This window comes from Notamacropus eugenii, chromosome 2 (assembly GCF_028372415.1).
Source record: "Notamacropus eugenii isolate mMacEug1 chromosome 2, mMacEug1.pri_v2, whole genome shotgun sequence".
In the NCBI taxonomy this organism is placed as follows: Eukaryota; Metazoa; Chordata; class Mammalia; order Diprotodontia; family Macropodidae; genus Notamacropus; species Notamacropus eugenii.
Window position 1 is genome coordinate 109,785,394 of NC_092873.1, and position 21,294 is coordinate 109,806,687.

A 21,294-nucleotide genomic window follows, 5' to 3' on the forward strand; every position below is an offset into this window, starting at 1 on the left:
AACTCAGTTTGAAAAGAGAGGCTGAAGCCAGGAGAACAACTTCTTAATACTCAGTCTAACTCTACCTTTCCAGGTCAGATCCAGGGCCAGACAAGGATCACTGAAAGGAGAATGGAAGGGACAGTGAACCAGTGTCTCTCCCTCTCCCATCAGTAATCAATGAACTTATCTATGAGTCCCCAACTTGCTCTCTGACCATGGATATTTTACTCCCCTTTCTGGACCACAGTTTCTTCAATTGTAAAATGAAGAGATTGGATTAGATAACCCCAGAGCTCCCTCCAAGCTCTGACATTCTGTGATTCAATAACTTTTTTAATGAATCTATTGAATGATTAAATTATTACCTTGGAGAGAAAAGAGAAAAGCCTTGACAGACTAGTGCCTAAATCAAGTAGGTTTTAGTCTGAAATGGGGGAATAGGATAGGATTCAAGGATTGGGAAAGGTCTGTAACAAATCAAGAGATTTTCAATTGTTGAACCTAGTTACCAAATGTTCCTCTGTGGCTCTAGAATTTCATCTAAGTTAATTTCATGAAATTACATCATCAAAATGCTTGGGTTCTGACCCTGGGACACTGGGCTCTGGTCAATGAACTCTTGCTTCATCTTATTTGCAACTAGGCCTCCTCCATACTCAAGTCTATCTTTATACCAAGCCATGATGAGCAGAATCTGACAGGGTGGGGAGATGGGGGGGAAAGGCTTGGGAAGGGAGATATGAAGTCCCATTTCTTGTGAGGGTGGGGATGGGGAATGTTGACTGTACTAGATTAGACAGCAAGCTTGGGGAATCCAGCTGGCAAGGGAAAAGGTCAACTGTCACCTGAGGAGGGGAAGGGGTCAGAGGAGGAGATACCCCCCACCCAGACTGCTGTGGGGGTGGGGCCTGAGGTCTGAGTGGGTGTCTCCTCATGGGGAGGGGCTGCAGAGGGAGACACCTCAGCAAGATGAGGCCAGAACCTGAGTAGGGGTTGCTTGGGAAGAGAGGGGTCATGGGAGGAGATGTGTAAGGGTAGATGTGTAAGGTGAAGGAGGTAGGAAAGCAGGAGTGGGCTAGCAGAAAAGGGAAGAAAAACCAAGGAAAAGAGGGGGTGCCAGAGGAGATTGGGGACTAGCAGAAGGGGCTTGGGGAGATTGGGGCGGTGACAGGAGATAGGAGGATTATGGGATCGGAGGCAGGGAAAAGGAGGAGGCTGAAGCCCTGGCAGCCATAAAGGGGTCATTTAATTGTCTCCCATTCTCCCTTTGTGGGGCAGTCTACCTACAATCTTTCCTGAGAATAGGGCTCTGAGAGAGCTCACCAAAGGTCCATTATGTAGGAAATTTCTACCCATTTTCCTTCTGGGGACAGTATAATTTTAACTTCAAGAGAGTATTGTTATAAAGTCCCCCAAATGGGTCATGCTTCATGGTCCTCCAGGTGATACTGAAGCCAAGCAGTGTTAGCTTTTTCTTTTTAAGTTTTTTAGAGAAATTAATTTTTTCCCAATTTTGTAAAAGACAACCCAAAGGTAAATTTGGGGGGATTAAAAGGGATTGACCCATTATAGGTATGGAGGCTGAAAGTCCCTTCCTCTATAAAAGAGGATCTGAAGTAAGCCCCAAGAAACAAACAAAACAAACCAAGGCAAAAAAACAAACAAAAACCCAACCAAAACACAAAAAGGTACCTGAAGCTTTCCCAGTTCCCTAGTGCTGAGAGATTTGAAAGAATTGGGCATACATTTCCCATTAGGGCATCTGTCCTTGTCCTCCAAGCTTCAGAAAGTGTCCGCAGGTACATGGCCCCCAAAATAACCAGTGGACCAAGAACCTGAGAGCATCAGGCTGAATGTGAGATAGCCTCCTAGCTGTCTGACCTAATGGAACCTGAGGGGTTAAGCTAGAAAAGTACCTCCAAGGTACTTGGAGAGTGACCCCAATTGTAGGACCAGAAGGGGATAGGGAGAGGGGGAGGCTTACATACCTTCTAGTCTTGGCTGGAGAACTTGACATTAGCAGTATTCCTGGTCAAGGAACCAAAATGTTGAGGATTAGGATGCTTGGGACCCCAAAATACCAACATGCTGGGTCCTGCCAGAGTGAATTCGACTCAGGTCTTCTTTAAGGCAAAGAAAAACAAATTTTATTAAAGATCTACCATATTGGCTGGACTATTAAGAAATCTACCCACCTTATATACAGAAAGATTGTGGGAGGGATCTAGGGATGGTCTGGTAGTCTGGGAGGAAGAGTCTACGTGGGATTTTGATGGGACTGGGGAGACTACAGGTCAGACTCCATGAACCAAGTGAATGGGATCAAGGGTGGGAAGTAGCTGAAAGCTACCTATATTTTGATAGGATCAAGGATGGGAAGCAGCCAGAGACAATTGGACAAATTGATAATGAAAGGCTTATGGCCTCAGGTGAATGCCAGATCAAGGCAGAAGGAGAGTTCTAGGGGGTTCCCAGATCCTGTACCCCATCAGTTTCACTTTATGTGTCATCTTCCTCCATCAGAATATAAGCTGATTGAGGGCAAGGCACATTTTGCTGGCTTATTCTTATAGCTTCAGCACTTAGCAGAGTGCTTGGCACACAGGATGCACTCAGTATCTTCTTTTCCTCTTTTCCTCCTTCTCCATTTTCTTCACCTCTTCTCCTTGTAATTATATCTGAGCTACTAAAATTATTTACTCGGTAAGAGAGGTAAACGCTTAACTCCTCTTCTAACATCTCATTGTATTATGAAGGAGGCCTTGGGTTCTTTGTTCTGTTTTACTTTCAATTCAGTAGGCATTTACTAAGGGCTTAATTTGTACCATACGCTGTGCTAAGTGGTAGAGATACAGAAAATAAAAACAAAATATTTCATCCTTTCCAGGTGCTTACATTCTATATATAGGGGGAGTGGGAGGAAAGGAAGGAAAGGAGGGATAAATAGGTATGGAAGCAAATGAATTTATACAAAATAATGTAGAAAGTATAAGATACCTTCTAGAAAAGCCTCCTGTAGTAGGTGGCATTTGAACTATAGGGATTTTAAATTTCTCTTTTATTTAAACTGGTTTTATTTATTAAAATTAGATTAATTTTTGTCTTAAATTTAAATAAATTACCTAATTTAAAATTTAAATAAATCATTTAATTTTAATTGGATTGGATTCAAATTTTGCATTTTAATAAATTTATTTTAATTTAATAATTTAATTTATTAATACATTAATAATACAACATTTTATTTTGAACCTAAAGCATTGTATTTAAAATAAATTTTAATTTAAATAAATAAATAATAAATTTATTGAAATTCAAATTGAAATTCAATTTAACTTTAAATTATTTAATTTTGATTTAATGATAAAATAATTTTTATTTTAAATTTAAATAATTTAAAATTTATAAATTTTTAAAAATTTCATTGCTGCCTTTTGCTTACTTTTGATGACATTGTCACACCCACCTTGTAACAAAGACAGTTAAGCAAAAAATGAGGAAAACTCTGTCTGATGGTGTTTGCAACATTCCACTCCTGTTACCCACTTCCACTCACTTCCACCTCTCTACCTAGAGGAAGTAAGTGTTCCATTATCTCATCTCTTGGACTAAGATTGTGCCCTTAGGTTCTTGAAATCTACGTCAACAGAACAAAATCTTGCTTGATCCTAGCAAGTTAAAAAAAAATTTTTTTTGAGTGTGAATCAACATTAGACATTTAAGGATTAGCCAGACTGAAGTTGGAGTCTCATTACCATAGAATTGCCATCAGGTAAGGAATTGTTTTAGCCACAACCCATAAATTCATGTATTAAGGTGTGGAGACCTTGTGACTCATCCTTGCTTATGGGAGACCCACACAGATTAAATTATATAGCTTTTGATATGGTGAAGGAAAAACCTGAAACCAGGAGGTCCCCTCTGACTCTTAAGTTTTCACCTAAGTCCATGAGAGTTGTGTTCAAACTATGGTCAGGGATTTAATAAGCTTAGTTATTCTCAGAGAAAAAAGGGTGAGGCAGAAAGAAGCAGGACAACTGATGATAAAGAAATAACAGTAGGCAGGACAATAGGGAGCCATGGAGGATGTGGGGGGGTGGTGAAATTATCTTATATTTAGTCAGAAGACCTAGATTCTACCTTAGACTATGCCCCTAAATAGCTGTGTGACTTCTGCTGCTTCAGATTATAGGAAAATGTATGAGACATTTTAAGAAAATTTTCAATTAAGATGATTATCTTCAATTATAATCATCATTATTAAGATGATTATCTTCAATTCAATTATAATTTTCTGGAAACTTTGCAACTTGAAGGAATATGCTTCAGAGCTATAGTTCTATGTAGATATTCACATAAATGAAACACTTCATTCCCTGGAACCTGAAGAATGAGCATGTTCCTCTCCCCCTCCAATCCTTTATCCCCTCCACCTTTCTCTTCCCCCTCTCTATTTCCTTTTTTCACACTTCACCCCCTTTCCCTTTCCTCCTCTCTCCATCTCCTGCTTCCTCCCTTCCCCCCTCCTCCTCCTCCTCTCTTCTCTCTCTCCCACTTTGCCTCCCTCTGCTTCTCCCATTTTAGTTCTTCTTTAACTTAGATTAACATCGGTGAGAACTCAAAGCCACCGAGGATTTATGACATAACATGACAGTAGAAAAAGCTCTGGATTTGAACTCACAAGACCAGAGCTCGAATTTCATCTCTCCTATTTACTCCTTTTGCAGCCTTTGTTGTCACATCCCTCTTCTGAATTTTAGTTTCTCCTCTGTAAACTTGAGGGATTTGGACTAAATGGTATTAAGTATTTTCAAATTCTAAATCTATGCATCTAGCACTGTGCTAGTTGCTGGAGGAGGAAGGGAAATGGAAAGGAGAACATGGAGGACTCAAACCTTGCCCTCTAGGTGCTTATGGGCTACTTAGTCAGAGCTCTCGATGTGTTGTGAAGTAGAAACCCTCTGTTTGAAAAGTGGCAGAATTCACAACCATCACGCATCTTCACGAGAATAAACATTATTGTTAATATCCTATGAAGTCTTGGTATGAAGTGGGTCATGGATTTCAAAGGCAGCTAGGTGATGCAGTGGACAGAGTGATGAGCCTGGAGTTAAGAAGACCTCAGACACTTACTAGCTGTGTGATCCTGGGCAAGTCACTTCACCCTGTTTGCCTCAGTTTCCTCATCTGTAAAATGAGCTGGAGAAGAAAATGGCAAACCATCTTTGCCAAGAAAACTTCAAATGGGATCATGAAGAATCAGAAATGACTAAGTAGTTACATCATAGATTTACACCTGTCAGCTAGTCCAACCCTCAAATTTATGGATGGGGAAACTGAGGCACAGAGAGATTAAATAAGTTGAAGGCCACATAAGTAACAAAAACAGGATCTGAATTGAGGTTCTCTGACTCCATAGTCAGTACTTTCTTCACTGCTGCCTCCCAACAGAAAACTACCCATAACCCTAGTTAAATAAACATGTTCATAGCTGTTCTTTGTCTAAGGGACATTGACCCAAATATGATTTTTAGCTTTAACATGAGAATACCCCTGGCCCTAGAATCAGAGTGCTTTGACTTAACTTCCTTGATACGAGATGTTCCGCCCAGTGCTTAATTAAATTGATGTTTGTGAGATTATAGGAATCAGATGACCATAAGGAATCAATAAATTTATAAAAATTCTTAAGATTTCATGGACAGTTTTTTATGATTAAATGTAATTTGGCTCTTCGGCATTGACTTGAAGCTTTTGTTTCATTTCCAAGGCAGATATTTTTCCAAATACTTTCATCATTATTTTTAGCTGTCTGGTTTTTTTTTTTTACCCATGCTACTTTTATTAATATTCCTGCAGAATAAAAATGTTATCTGACAGAAATGAAAACCTTCTACTCCAAAGCAACTGTTAACCTCATTTGGCATTTGTATTTTTTTCTTTCTCAAACAGTAGGAACCAAATCATATAGAATTGAATCGTCTCCCTTCTCTCCCTCCCCCCACTCTGCTCGTGTTATCAATGTTTCAAGACTTTATCTGAAAGTCATTCAATATCTTTTTGCTCTGTCGTGAGTGAGTGAGTGAGTAAGAAATAGAGACATACTTTAAATAGGAGTGAAGCTTCATACGAGAGAGATTTGAAAGAAAGTATGCATAAAAGAATGGGTTACATTCCTCCTTTTTTTTCCAGTTGGAATTTTGTCATTCAGCCAGGATTAGAAGTTCTTTCAGGATAGAGAGGAGCAGTAATCCAATTCAATGAGCATTTATTATGTGCCTACTGTGTGTCAGGTACCGTGTTAGGCTCTGGAAATATAAAAATACTGAATATATTAGAATGAATATGTGATCTGATCAATATGAATGATAATAATAATAGTGAGAGTTCATATAGAAATGTGAGCTTTGCAAAGTGCTTTATAGATATTATCTCATTTTATCCTCACAACAACTTTGGGAGTGACGTGCTATTATTTTCCATTTTATAGATGAGAAAATTAAGGCAGAAAAATGTTTAGTGGCTCACCTGGGTTCATACAGTTTGAAAGTGACTGAGGTCAGATTTGCATTCAGGTCTTCTAGACTTCAGGTTCAGTGCTCTTTCCACTGTACCACCTAGCAGCCCGTTTGGATGTTCTCGCCAAAAAAGGCCAATCCCAATCTACCCATGGCCACCTATCTTGTGTAACTCTTGCCCTTGTGCTGATGGGACTGGACCCTGTCTCTGGAAGCAAGCCAGTCCTTGAACTGTGTTGTTGGGGTTCCAAGCACCACATCATGCTAAAGGTTTTCCTCAATTTCTCCCAACATCCAGAGATTACAGTGGAATACTCCTTAACTATCATACATTTTCTTGATAGCATTATTTACTAATATTCTTTGAAATTTCTCATCCATTTATTGTAGCCCACTCACAGACACCATGTGCCTTTCTCATTGCCCCTGTGTGATATTCACTTTCAGTTCTTTGGAAATTGCTATATTTTATATCCCATTGCTTTCCAGAAATACTATTAATATGTGAGGATTTAAGAGATGGTCTCTGAAAATACAAAGATCCAAACTGAACAATTCCTGCCTTCAAGTCCCAATGTTCTATTGAGGGTGGGGGGGAGAACGGTATGTAACACAGGTAAGCAAATATATACATGATAAATACAAGCAAGCTTGGGGCAGAGGAAAGAGCCCAAATTGGGAGAATCAGAAAGTCCTGAGAAGTTTGAGGGAGAAGGACGTTAGCCATTGGGAAGGCTATCTAATGAAGGTAATACTTGAGTTGGATTTTTAAAAAGGGGTGGGAAAGCTTAGGCAAGACAGAGTAACGATCATAATGAAGCCCAGCGTCTCTTCATTATGTCAATATGGCAACAGATGTTCCAAATAAAGTATTTTTAAAAAACCTAAGAACAAAAAAAGGGAAAAATTAAAATGGAAATTTCCTCACAGGAAAATTACCTGGGAGTAAAAAAAAGAAAAGAAAAAAAAAAAGAAAACCAAACCAAACATACTTCAGTGTTTAATGTGGTATAGTGCTATCCCTTTAATACACTGCTCTGCTTATATGGAGAAACTTAAGAGTGAAAGGGAGTGAAAAGTAGTTTTATGTGAAGTAAAAGAGTTACATCAACTGTTGAAGGAAATAAGACATTGTTGCTTTTATAAATTAACATTTTAACGCTTTCAAAAGTGTAGAAAAAACTTTGATTAAAAACTGGTAAAATATGTGCACATTTCAGTGAGGATTGGTGCAGTATTACACAGATAATGACCAGTAACATAAACAGAAATGCCCGAATTACCTTGTGAATGTTGTAGAATGAGGTCTAGTTTGTATGTAAACATTGTCATGCTTTAGAGAGGCAAGGCAAGAACTTTTATTCATTAAAAAGTGGAAAGATATAAGTAGAGGGGAGTATAGTATCAAAGTGAGATGAGAAAATGAGAAGTTGGACCACACTGAGGACTTACAATTTCAAGGCATCCGTAAACATCAGCTCATTTTGAACGTTTGTTTTATGACTAAAATGGGTGAAATGTTAAAAATTAGAAATCATATAAACATTTGGAGGCAGCTGTAATTTTTTTCATAGAGGAAATTTAGGGAGTTGCTTCCTTTTAAGTGAAAGGCGAGTGATAGTGAAGAATGAAAACAGGGCATTGGAAACCCCCCAAAACTGAAAGAAGAAACTGAGTGGAAGAATTATCTACACAGTGGAGGGACTGGAAAAAAAAAGTGCTTTCTTTGTCAGTTCTTGTGACACCTAGAAACACTCAGCTGACTGAAGGCTTCAGAGTGGTGATTCCTGATTGGTGGGAGAGAGAACTGATTTCATTGGCTAATGATAACCATTACCCTACCCTTTAGTTGGAAAGAGTTAGTGATCTCCTAAAGTAACTCCTGTTGCTCTCTGCTGCCCCATCTGGTGTGAGGAGGGAAAGAACAAAATACAGACTTTGTAGCTACTTTGTATCAAAGTGGCCTTGCTTAATGAGTCTACCTGAGTTACAGACCTATGAGCTTTGCTACAGTTGGACAACATGTGAGTGAGAAAATAGCTAGCCTGTTAAGTAGCTTAAAGAGAATTGTAATTAACATTAAGAGGTAACACTTCTGAAATACCCTTTTAAGAATGATTTTAAGTTGAAAGAACTTATAAAGAGTATGCTTTTGCATAAGGAGACATTGCTGCAGAGCTGTAAGAACAGATAAGCAGTTAGCAGAGAAGCAGTGTTGTATAGTGCAGACAGATATTCCTAAGTGGACTAACATCAAAGTCTACAATTCAGAATTGAGAGTGAACCTGAGACCATGGGTTTTCCTCCTTTATGAGCTTTCCTGCTAGATTCCTACAAGCATGTGCCCCTTCTCCTCCACAGATACTGATTGCATTGGTGGGAGAGTGTGACCGAGGTTTTTGTAATGACTGTGATGATTCTTTAGTGTATTTGAGCTAAGATCACATGTAATATTATTTGCTTTACACTTTTTTATTTATAATGTATAAATATAATTTATGATGTATTTATCTATTTAATTTTATTTATCTATTTATCATGCTATTTTTCTTTTTTGTCTTATTGATAAGTCAATAGTTATATTTAAGATACAAAAGTATCAGTATTACAAGGGACTGATTTGTATAAATATAATACTTAGTATGTAGGCTATGTCCACTATGGCCTGTTGTGTCTGGTTGTACAAAGAGAAATGCATTGATGGGGGCTAAACTAGAATGAACAGTAGGAAGAGTATATTTCCCCTCAACAGGGTTACTCCCAGGATGCTGAGAGAGTTTGAAAGTAACTATATGGCTTTCATTTAAATCATTGAAAGGAGAAAAATTCCTAAGACAGAACCCTGGAGGAGGAACATGATATTGGTGGTCTGTCTCTGAGAACTTAAATCTAGAAGGGTGAGGGCAGATTGCAATGAATGGTCCAATCTCAAGAGTAAGTAGATGTTGACCTACCCAGGTAAGAGGTATTGAGGCTATGTTACTAATATTATATAATGAAATAAATAAGGAAAAAAAATTATGGTACAAAATAAAGAAAAGACAGAAATTTAGAAATAGAAAATAATGAAAAACAATAAATGCAAAGGCACATAGAAATAAAATTAGATAGTCCATAAGAATCTATGGTTAATAAGTTCAGTAAGGAAAATGAAGAAAAGTCTAGCATCTATAAAGAATTGAAGTAAAATCAATGAAAGATAAATGGGGAAAAAAACCCCATGAAGTGGAAACCCAACAGTTTACAATACTTGGTGGAAAATCTTTATAGTTATTGGATCTTTGGAGGAATAATATGACTCAAATGACAGATGAAATTGCAAGTAGCAGCAGAGAATAGAGCCTAATATGATTTTTATAATTGAACAATAGACAGAACTGATCTTGGGGCATATGAAAAGAAAAGTTTTCAAACACACACACACACACACACACACACACAGGAAGGGACATGAAGGAGGTGCTTAGGAGGAAGCATAATAATAGTGAAGGAGGAATAGTTCCATGCAAAACAAATTGCAACTGCTTAAAGTGGATCCTGAAGTGGGAATTAAAAAAAGAAAAGAAAAGAAAGAAAAGTTAAGAACCAGTGATAGAGAAAGGCCAATGGAATAGAAGCTCATTACTTTAGACACAAACCATTAGTGGTGACTATAAACAGTAAAAATTCTTTTATCATTTTCTTCCTCTTTGTAAAGAGTGAAGTGAAACATAACTAGGAAATAATCTTTGCATCAGATTTCTCCAATAAAAGTCTTTTGTCCCTATATATAGGGAATGTATTCAAATATATAACAACAAGAGTCATTGCCCAATAGACAAATGATCAATGGATACAGAAGGCAATTCTCAAGGAATGAACCCAAAGCTATCAAAGTGATAATAAAAAATGCTCCAAATAACTAATAATTAGAAAAATGCATTTTAAAACAGCTCCAAAGTTTCTCTTCACACCCATAATATTGGTAAAGATGACACAAAAGGATAATGACAAGTATGGGGAGATGGTATAGAAGGTCAGGCACAGGCACACAAATGCCCTGTTGGTAGAACTGAGAATTGATTTAGCTTTTCTGGAGAGCAATTTAGAGCTATTCCAGAAAAATTACTCAACTGGACAGAGCTTTGGCTCAGTATTACAACTAGACTTATATCTCAAAGAAATCAAAGAAAGAGGAAAAGGATGTATATGCACAAAAATATTTATGGCAGCACTTTATGTTGTATCAAAAAATGGGAAACTGAGTTGACTTCTGGGAGCCAAGATAGCAGAATAAACAGTAAACTGTTAAAACTCTCACATATTTACCTCCAAACAACCATAAAATAGTATCCACAAACAAATCTTGGAACAACAGAAGCAACAAAAAGATGGGGTGAGATAATCTTTTAGCCCGATAAATTTGGAAGATCAGCAAGAAAAGTCTGTCTCACTAGGATGAAAGGAGAGCACAGTCCAGGACAGGAAGTGTTCTAGCAAGCCTCACTTCAGTAAACCAGCAGGAGCTCCTGAGCCCCAATGTGGTAAATCAGACAAACCCTAAAACCAGGACACCCACATGCCTTAGCATAGCCAGGGGGACCAGCAGATGCAAGCCCTGGGAACCACTGCTTCTTCAGTGTAGCCCCAGGCAAATAGGCATCCTCCAGAGGTCAGACTTCTGTGCTTCAGTGTAGCCCCATCCCCTCCCACCCCTAGGGAAACACAGAAACACCCCACATGGCCTCAGCACAAGACAGACACCACCTCTAGAACCCCAGCTCAGCACCAGGTAAGCTGCCAGATCTCTAGGGCTTCCAGCTGGACCAGTCTCCCTGCACCCCATTCCCTCAGCACAGCACTGAACATCAGTGTCCCCCCGGGGCCTCAGCAAAACATCAGTACAACACCAGGTGAACAGTCAGGGGCTGCAGCCACTACAGTGCCCCTTCCACCTTGGGGGACAGAGCTCAAATTTAAAAGAAAGGGGAAAAGGCCAAAAAATGGGATACTAAGAGGGGTATACATCAATTGGGGAATAGTTGAACGAATTATGGTATATAAATGAAATGCAACACTACAGCATTTAGCACAGTGTCCAGCATGTAGTAAGTCCTTAATAAATATTGATTGATTGATTGATTGATTGTTGTGCCATAAAAAATGAAAGAATTTTTGGAAGATTTGTATGAGCTGATGCAAAGTGAAGTGAACAGGAGCAAAAGAATTTGTTCTCCAATAACAACAATTTGGTAAGGAAAAATAACTTGGGCTTCCAAACTATAATCAAAGCAATGATTTGACCTGTGAGGAAACATGTTCCCCACTTTCTTATAAAAAAGCGATGGATTCAAGTTGCGGAGAGACATAGATTTTCAGATATAGCCACTGGGTAGATTGGTAATATTTCACAACATTTACTTATTACAAACTGTTTTTGTTTTTAATTGGGAGGTAATATATGGAGATTAAGAGGGAGCTTGCAATGTTGATGCCAAAACAACAACAAAAGAAAGTCATTGCACTTTTTTAAAATGCATAGGAGAGAAGAGAAGAAGGCACAAGAAAGAAGCAGTTTTGATGGCAGCTGGTGAAATTTGTTATAGAATAGAGATTCATAATTTCATACTTTATCTTCTTTTTATGCTCTGCTGTACATATGCTTATGTGTACACACATGTGTATATAATATATACTTATGTATTATATATGTGTATATGTGTAAATGTGTGTTAAGTTCACAATAAAAATTATTGAAATATAAAGATCTGAGCTCTTCATAACTGAATGTATGGGGTAACTAGGTGCAATGCATAGAGTACCAGGTCTGAAGTCAGGAAGACTCATCTTCCTGAGTTCAAATCCAGCCTCAGATACTTTCTAGCTGTGTGACTCTAGACAAGTCACTTAACCTTGAACTCTGTTTGCTTTAGTTTCCTCAACTATAAAATGAACAGGAGAAGGAAATATCAAAGAATTCAATATCTTTGCAAAGAAAACCCCAACTGGGTTCATGAAGAGTCAGATATGAATGTGTGTGTTAGTCCTTCGTTGACGAAGAAGACCATGCCTTCAGAGAAATAATGACATGACTTGCACTTGACTTTGTTTTGAGTGAGGGAGGGCTGTGCAGGTCACCAGCCTCACTTCTGTTCCACAGCCATCTGAATCCAGTGACCAGATATTCATCAGGATGACTGGAGATGACCCAGGATGAGGCAATTAGGGTTAAGTGACTTGCCCAGAATGAAAAATGACTGAACAACAAAATAACTGAATGTAATAGAGGGCAGAGCTCAGTGAAACAACCTAAAATGTTATCTTTTAGAAATATATGAAGAAATAGTCTGCAGGAATTTTGCAGGAATATTGCAGGAATTCATACAAGTCAATTTCTTGGAATTTTCAAAAATCGAGGGAAAAGTCAGATTGGGGAAATAAGCCCCAGGATACCACCCAAAAGGAATGCCAAGGCAGTGTGGTAAATGAAGTTCAGGATTTGGAGTCATGAACAGGTTCAAATCCTCCTACTGACACTAATTATGTGGCTGTAAGCAAGTCACTTAACTTTCCTGAGTCTGTTTTCTTGCATTTATGTAATGAAGCAATGGGGCCAGGCATGAACCTTGGCCTCTTCCAGTGGACCACATGCTTTGGTCCCTTGCTAAAGGACACATAAAGCCAGTGGCTTCTGGTTGGTCGCTGTGACTAAGTGCTGTGCCAGGGATAACTGGCTACTGAGCCAGGAAGAGTTGCCCACTCTGTGAGCTATGAGCAGAGAAGAAAGGTGGCTTCCAAGTCTCTCTTGAGGTGGCCTTTTTGTTGGAACACAGGCAACACCAACACTCGTTTGGATTTCAAACGAGGGTATTGGGAGAAGGGAAGGAGGAGATTTTTTGGCCTTCTCTCCACACCAACAGCAATGGTCTCTTCTGTTTTGTGTTTCTTTTGCTGAACCCAATTGACCATAAAATGATCTTTAGAAGTAGGATTTCTATTACTTAGAAATAGAAACTTCTATGACCAAGTGATTTCAAGAGGTCAAGAATTCTATACTTGGACCTAGCCATATCAGATCTTAAATTGTATTATAAAGCAACAATCATCAAAACTACTTGGCGTTGGCTAAGAAATAGATCAAGGTTTTACACTGTATACCAAAATAAAGTCAAAATGGGTGCACGATTTTGATATAAAGGCTAGTGCTTCAAGCAAACTGGGAGAGCAAGGAATAGTTTACTTGTCAGATATAAGGAGAACAGAAGAATTTGTGACCAAACAAGAAATAGAAAACATTACAAAATGCAAAATGGATAATTTTGATTACATTAAATTGAAAAGTTTTTGCACAAACAAAACCAAAGCAACCAAAATTTGGAGGGAAGAAGAAAACTGGGATACAATTTTTATAACTACTGTCTCTGATAAAGGCTTCATTTCTAAAATATATAGAGAACTGAGTCAAATTTATAAGAATACAAATCATTCCCCAATTGAAAAATGGTCAGAGGATATGAACAGGTAGTTTTTAGATAAAGAAATTAAAACTATCTATAATCATGTGAAAAAATGCTCTCAATCACTATTGATTAGAGAAATGCAAATCAAAACAACTCTGAGGTACCACATCATACCTATCAGATTGGCTGACATGACAAAATAGGAAAATGATAAATGATGGAGATGTGGGAAAATTGGAACACTAATGCATTGTTGGTGGAGTTGTGAACTGATCCAACCATTCTGAAGAGCAATTTGAAATGAGGTCAAAAGGGCTATGAAACTGTGTATATTCTTTGATCCAGCAATACCACTACCAGGTCTATATTCCAAAAAAGATCATAAAAAAAGGAAAAGGACTTACAAATGCAAAAATATTTTTAGCAGCTCTTTTTGTGGTGACAAATTATTGGAAATTGAGGGGATGCTCATCAGTTGGGGAATGGTTGAACAAGTTATGGCATATAAATATAATGGAATATTATTGTGCTAAAAGAAATGATGAACAGGCAGACTTCAGAAAAACCTGGAAAGACTTATATGAACTGATACTGAGTGAAGTAAGCAGAACCAGGAGAATATTGTATACAGTAACAGCCAAAATGTGCAATAACTGACTTTGATAGACTTTTCTCTTCTTAGCAACTCAAGGGTCCAAGACAACTCCAAAGGACTCATGATGGAAAATGCTGTCCACATCCAGAGAAAGAATTTTGGAGTCTTAATGTGGATTGAAGCATATTATTTGTTCTCTCTCTCTTTTTTCTTTTTTTGTTTGTGCTATCTCATGGTTTCTTCCATTGGTTCTAATTCTTATTTACAACATGACTAATGAACTAATAGGTTCAATGTGAATATATATATGTAAAACCTATATCAAATTATGTGCCATCTTGGGTGGAGGGAGGGAATAGATAGTGAGAAAATTTGGAACTCAAAATCTTATTGAAATGAATGATGAAAACTAAAAATAAATAACTAATTTGTTTAACAAAAGAATTCTCCACTTGTTACTGGTTGTCCAGCAGGAAATGATTTTTGTAGCAGGTTCTTGGGTTAGAAGGATGCCACTGCCTGTTGGATTTTGAAGCTGAAAGAACTTTGGAGCCATGTGTAGCTGACCAGAAGATCAGAACTTTGTGAGATGCTTGCACAGCATAGATCTGAGAGGAATATGTAATATCTGTTGAATCATCCCACATGTTTCCTGGGACACTTTAGTTCTAAAAGAGTATAAGATAGGACTATTATTTCTTTTTTAAAAAGTTTATTTATTTTTAGTTTTCAACATTTATTTCTATAAGTTTTAAATTTTTTCCGCTCTCTTTCCCCTCACTCATCCCTCCCTCCCCAAGACAGCCTGCAATCTGATACAGGCTTTACATATACATTCCTATTAAACATATTTTCACATTGCTCATGTTGTATAGAAGAATTATAACGAATGAGAGAAACCATGAAAAAGAAAAAACAAAACAAATTGATAAAACAAACAAACAAAAAAAGAAAATAGTCTGCTTCATTCTTTATGCAGTCAGACTCCATAGTTCTTCCTCTGGATGTGGATGGCATTTTCCATCATGAGTACTTTGGAATTGTTTTAGGTCCTTAAATTGCTCAGAAGGGCTAAGTCTATCAAAATCAGTCATCACACAAGGTAGCTGTTACTGTGTATAATGTTCTCCTGGTTCTGCTCACTTCACTCAGCATCAGTTCATGTAAATCTTTCTAGGTTTCTCTGAAGTCCACCTGTTCATCATTTCTTATAGCACAAAGTACTCCATTAAATTCATATGCCTCAACTTGTCCAGCCATTCCCCAAATGATGGACATCCCCTCAATTTCCAGTTCTTAGCCACAACAAAGAGAGCTGCTATAAATATTTTTGTATATGTATAAATAAATATTTTGTATGTTTTCTCATTTTTATGATCTCTTTAGGATACAGTCATAGAAGTAGTATTGCTGGGTCAAAGGCTATGCACATTTTAATAGCCGTTGAGCCTAATTCAAATTGCTCTCCAGAATGGCTGGATCAGTTCACAACTCCACCAACAACATATTAGTGTTCCAATCCACATCTTCTCCATCACTTATCATTTTCCTGTTTTGTCATGTTAGCCAATCTGATAGGTGTGATGTGGTGCCTCAGAGTTATTTTGATTTGCATCTCTCTAGTCAATAGTGATTTAGAGTATTATTTCACATGATACCTTTAATTTCTTCCTGTGAAAACTGCCTGTTCTTTGATCACTTATTATTTGGGGAATGACTTATATTCTTATAAATTTGACTCAGTTCTCTATATATTTTAGAAAGGAAGCCTTTATAGAGACACTGGTTTTAAAAAATTCTTTCCTAGTTTTCTGCTTCCCTCCTAATTTTGGTTGCATTGGTTTTGCTTGTATAAAAACTTTTCAATTTAATGTAATGAAAATTATCCATTTTGTATTTCATAATGTTCTCTAAATAGGATTAGTATTTCATGTTTGCTTCTGACACTACCTGTGTGGTCCTGAGCAAATCATTGAACCTCCATGGGCCTCAGTTTTCTCATCTATAAAATGAGATTTAATTAAATGACCTCTGAGTTTCTTTTTAGCTTTAAGTCTATGATTCTATGATGCTTTAAGTATTAATGATTGTTTTCAAGCCATTTGTGTTTTAAGCATTTCTTTGGTGATTTAGGAAATAAAAAGCTCTCCTGTTTCTGATATCTACTGCTTTGTTTAGTGAGTACCTTTCTGAAGGGACTTGACCTTGTAGAGGAGACACTAGGCATTAGCTATACCTAAGGTTTATTTAAGAGATTTTTCCCAGAATTCTGGAGTGAGAGCCTAATGAATGTGCGAGGGTATTTAAATAACAAAACCGGGTTAGTCACCCAGGAAGAATCTGGATTTTGATGGAGTCCAAAATTAGCATCCCTTATAGGAAGAGTCTCTTTTCAGGTCATGGGTTACATTTAAATGGATAAAACAATACAGATAATACTTACCTCACTGGGTTGCAGGAAGGTGTAACTCAACTAATCAATCAACACTTATTAAGCACCTACTAGGTGCCAGGCACCTGGCTAAGCTCTGAGAATACAAAAAGAGACAAAAAGACATCCTTTGCTTGCAAGGGACTTACAATCTAAAGGGGGAGACAATGTGCAAACAATTGCATGCAAAACAAGCTCTATAAAGGATACAGAAAAATAATAGAGGGAAGTCACTGGAATTAAGAGGGATTGGGGAAGGTTTCTAGTAGAAAGATCTTGGAAAATTTATGTGAAAAACTGAAAAAAATCCAAAAGTGTCATATAAATTTTAATCATTATTATTAACTCATACAGAGATGGAATCATTTTACTCCAAAATACGATTAAGAGGGATTCTTATAAGCAAATAGATGAAGCAAATTACATATCAAAAAGTACCTTTGCAAATTTTATTAGGGACTGAATATTAAGGCCAGTCCTTATGAATTTGTACCCAGTGTTGCTGCTCCAAATTCCTACATGGAAAGTCTGGGGTACCTACTTCCAGGAGAATCATGGTGACTCATAACAGAATTACACTGGAGAGACTTTGGAGCATGTGTTACATTCTCTAACTGGTTTCGATCTACCAACCACCTTGGTAAGGAAGAGCCCTTTTGTTTGGCTGGAGATGCTTTTTGAAAGGCACTTGCTGACCGCAGATTTGGCCTTCTACTTTGACTAACTTTTCCTTGCTCTCAGCATTCCAGTAAGAGAAGGGAGACAATGTTGCAGGTCCTCATTAGCTGACACTGACAAATCTTCTACAGATTATGATGCAATAAAAATAAAATAAAAATAGTCAATAAAGCAAACAGGAATAAAAATGCAATCTACATGGACTAAAAACTGATTTCCTAAGTGAGTGAATCAAAACAAATCATAGAAATAACAAAGATATTTTATTAAAGAGGGTGGTAACAATGATACACTTCAAAATTTGCAAAGTGTAACTAAAGCAGTTTTTAGAAGCAAATCCTAATCTCTGGTCCCTTACAATTACAAAAAGAGAAAAAAGAAACTAATCAACTGAATTTAAAGTTTAATGAATAATAAAAACAAGTCATTACCAATAAAAAACATGTGTAACAGAGAAAAAATTTTAAACTGAAGAGCAACATTTTTTTAAAATTTATAATTGAACTAAAATTCAAAACAAAAAAGGTTTTTAAAGGCTGATAAAATTGATAAATCATTGACAAATTTAGTCTTAAAACAAGCAAAGGAAATCACCAAAATAAAATATGAACATAAAAACAATAAATGAAAAGAAAATGAAAATTTTCAAAAACTTTTAGTTATAATCCTTTAATAAAGTTAAAAATTTAATGAAATGGATGAATGTGTATAAAGTTTAAAGTTCCCAAATTAACAAAGTGGGAAATAAATCATCTCAGCAGTTCAACCTCAGAAAAGTAATTGATCAAGCCATAAATAGACTTTCAAGGAAAACAATTTTGGACCAGATAGATTCACAAGTCAATTTTATCACCAAATAAATAAAAAAAAAGCTCAGATAATTTCCATGCCACCTAATTGTCTTCAAAAGTAGGAAGAGGAGGAACCTTACCACATTGCTTTCAAAGACAAATATTGTTCTGATGCCCAGATCAGGTAGGGGTGATGCTGAGAAAGAGGATTTTAAACCAATATCATTATACTGGTTTATCAGTATATCAGTATATCAGTTTATCAGTATCATTATTCAGTCACAGAATTTCACATTTGAAAGAGATTTAAGTGACTAATTAGTCAAATCTATTCCAAAATAAGAATCTCAGTAGATCATACTCAAGAAGGCCCATTCAGCCTCTAATCCAGAACCCACCACCTCTCAAAGCAATCTGTACAATTTATCTGTATTTCTAATTGTTAAGAATATTTTCTTTATTTCCAGTCTATATGATCTCTTTGGAAATTCCATATACCACTCCTTATTCTGCCCTCTGAATTTCACTAAAAACTCTTTTAAAGAGGGGATGCTGCCTAATTGTGACCTCCCTGTCTTGTATTCGATGAAATTGACTTTTTTGAACCTGTGTTTGATATTAAAAAATGGCAGCAAGAAAACTTCACAGATTTTCCACTTTTCCAGTCTCATCCTTAAATGCCCTTGGGATAATTTCCCTCAGCCTTCCACCGCTTCTCTGTTTTATGAGGCAATGCTGCTCATAATTGTTCATCATCCTTCATAAGAATTTACAAAGTTTATATTCTTAAGCAGTGTTGCCTTTGGCTGCCATATCCCTCCACTTGGCAAGTAAGTGAAGTGTTTGCTGAGTAAGGAATTTTTAAGACTTTTTTGTTCTCCTTGTTACAGGGATTGATTTAAATCATTTAAAACTTTCATAAGAAATTGATATAGTCTGTGTCTATGTCTTTTCTTTGATTATCTGCTTTTCATTACCAATAGCTAGTTTGAATAGGTTAGGATTGCGTTGTTTCCCTTGTATATGTCCTTTTCTCATTTTCTTCTCTTTTGCAGATTGGTTTTAATTGTGATCTTTGCTCTAAAAAGTCAGTGTTCTGACCACACACAGATATGGCTCATGCACTCCCACATTAGGAATGAGTTGTTTTCCATCTGCTGTAATATATTTAATTTCATTTTCTGATGATGTTATTTGCTGTTCATCATGCCTGTTGTTCAGTCATTTTCACTCATGTCTGATTCTTTGTGAACCCATTTGGGATTTTCTTGTTAAAGATGCAGGAGTGGTTTGCCATTTCCTTCTCCAGGACATTGTACAGAAGAGGAAACAGAGGCAAACAGTTAAGTGACTTGCCCAGGGTCACAGAGATAGTGTCTGAGGCCAGATTTGAACTCAGAAAGATGAGTTTTCCTGACTCCAGGGCCAGGACTCCATCTACTACACCCCCTAGCTATCTCTCTTTCTAAGTCTTCAACTACTAATTCTTTTCTCAAATGGATGGATTGGGTGCCTCTACAGGAGGCAATAGACGTGTTCTGCTTGGCTCCAGAGGGTGGAACCAGGAACAATGTATTGAAGTGATGGCAGAAGGGACAAAGAGTCAGTTACAATGGATGTTGGGGGTTAAAAAAAGCTTGTTAGCAATTAGGGCCATCCAGAATAAGATTGGTTGTCTCTAGAATCAGCAGGTTCCCTTTCCTTCTAGACCTTCAACAAAAGACTAGATGATGCTTGTTGGGTATATTATAGTAGGGATTCTCTTTGCAAATGGGTCAGAATTCAAATTCTGTGATTCTTACAATAAGAGAATCAATTTGAGCATTTATCAAGGACTGTGCTAAGTGCTAGGAATATAAATACAAAAAAAAATAATGTAGCAGTTCCTGACCTCAGGAAGCTAATACTCTAACAAGGTAAGACAATCCATGTAGGGGAGTCATGGAAGAGTGTTTGGTCTTGGAAGTCATAGGGATGATGGAGTCATAAGGCAACTAAATAACATATTCTTTCTAGGAATGGCAGTATTAATTTTATTACTGTTGAGAAAAACAGAGACAGAGACATAGAGATAGAGAGAGTCAGAGAAAGAGATACAGAGACAGAGAAACAGAGAGATACAGAGTGAGACAGAGAAAGAGAGAGACACAAAACAGAGACAGAGAAACAGAGAAAGACAGAGAGAAAGAAGCAGACAGAGAAACAGACATAGAGAAAGACAGAGAAAGAGAGAAGAAGAGAGAACACAGAGATAGAGAGAGATATACAGAGAGACAGAGATAGGAGAAAGAGAAAGAGATACAGAGAGACAGAGAAACAGAGACAGAGAGAAAGAGAGAGACAGATACAGAAACAGAGAGAGACAGAGAAAGAGAAAGACAGAAACAAAAAGAGACAGAGAGAGACAGAGACAGAGAGAGACATATAGAGAAACAGACAGAAAGACAGAGACAGAGATAGAGACAGAAAAAGATACAGTGAGAGAGACACAGAGAAACAGAGACAGATAGAGAGACAGAGATAGAAAAAGTCAGGGGGAGGGAGAGGAGGATGCTGCAGCACTTCTTAAACTTTGGGTTGACAGAATATTTGTGTAGCTGTGTTCTGAAATAACAGCTCCAACCTTCTAGGGAATCTTCTGTTGAAAAAGAGCTCATTCAGTGGAAAGGAGAAAACTCTCTCTCTCTCTCTCTCTCTCTCTCTCTCTCTCTCTCACTCTCTGTCTCTCTTTCTCTCTGTCTATGTGTGTGTGTGTGTTTATATATATAAGTATACATATATATATTGTGTGTGTGCATGTGTATATATATATATATATATATATATATACATATATATGTGTATATATGTATTTACATAT